Here is a 1545-nt window from a genome sequence, read left to right as displayed (position 1 = left end):
TGGCGACTTTTGAATCACCCTTTTAAAAAAAATAGGGTTCAGCCTTTCGGGAAAGACTTCCTTTTGTACCCCATCATAAAATATATTTTTTTAAATGAGACATGGTGGAAAATAGATTTACTACCATGTCTTATAAAAATAATAAGAAAGTCATAAATATGAAGAACTAGCAGTATAGCCCGGCGCTGCTCAGGATTAAGCTAGGATTATTAAGTGATCAAGTGCTTTATTTCAAACCAAAATAAGTAACATGGACATCAGATTTGAGCGAAATCCGTTGAAATTGGTTTGCTGGCAATTTGTTTGGGAAATTCCATAAGGAATCAGTTTATTGGTTATTTCCACTCATTGACTGTATTTTGTTTTTTTTAAGTTGCATTAGAGATCTGCATAGGAGAAGGTTGATCTGAAGGTTTGCATTGGGGATCTGGATTGGAGTAACTTAGGAAAACTTAGCAACAGCCTTAACCAAAAAATAAGGGGCCTGTCCCTTGTAGATTAACTCTAACCCTAAAACCCTAACCCTAAAACCCTAACCCTAAAACCCTAACCACAGATTTCTATTAAAAAAAACTTCATTTTTGTATTATGTACATTCATGTCCCAATCTGTCTAACCTTAAGGCCTACATTGTCTAACTCAATGAAATTTGTCCCATCTTGGGACTTGAATATACATAATACAGAACTAAGTTTTTTTTTTAATAGAAATTCTTAATATTTATGAGTTTCTCATTCTTTTTATAAGACATGGTAGGAAATCTATTTTCCACCATGGCTAATATTTAAAAAAAGAAAAATTTATGGGTGAGGTGGGGTTAGAAAAACAAGTCTTTCCGCCCTTCAATTTAAGACATGGTTTTCACTGTTGCAATAACTATCAGTTGATGAAATTAGAAGTGATGTTCTAAACTAAAACATCAGCCCATATTAATAACTGAACCCTAAACCCAGTTAACGCAGCAGTAATTAATCCAATGTATTGTAATTAACATTTTATCCGGCTCTCAGAAATCCAGAATTTCCGAAAATCCAGGAATGCCATTCAATATCCTGCAATATAGTTCACCCTCATTTTCTTGTAGTTGCATGGAGGTGCAATGGCCCAGTTTCGATTCCCAGACCAAGCGTTGTGAGTGTTTATTGAGCGAAAAACACCTAAAAGCTCGACGAGGCTCCAGCAGGGGATGGTGGCGGACCCTGCTGTACTCTTTCACCACAACTTTCTCTCACTCTTTCTTCCTGTTTCTGTTGTGCCTGTAATTCAAAGGTTCAGCCTTGTCACACTCTGTGTCACATTGAATATCCCCCGAGAACTACTTTAAGGGTACACATGTCTGTGGAGTGCTCAGCCACTTGCACGTTAACTTAACGAGCAGGCTGTTCCATTGATCGCATCAACTGGAACCCTTGATGTCGTAAGCGACGGAGTGCCAACAGCAACAGCAATAAACAATTTGTACCTGTATCTGTTAAATAAAATCTAAACTTGATCATTAAACGGGCTCTGGCTTGGGTTAATATCCCCTGTTCTGGAGCCAGCAAC

The sequence above is a fragment of the Octopus bimaculoides genome, chromosome 30, assembly GCF_001194135.2.
Source record: "Octopus bimaculoides isolate UCB-OBI-ISO-001 chromosome 30, ASM119413v2, whole genome shotgun sequence".
NCBI classification, from domain to species: domain Eukaryota; kingdom Metazoa; phylum Mollusca; class Cephalopoda; order Octopoda; family Octopodidae; genus Octopus; species Octopus bimaculoides.
Note: the sequence above shows the minus strand (reverse complement) of the source record.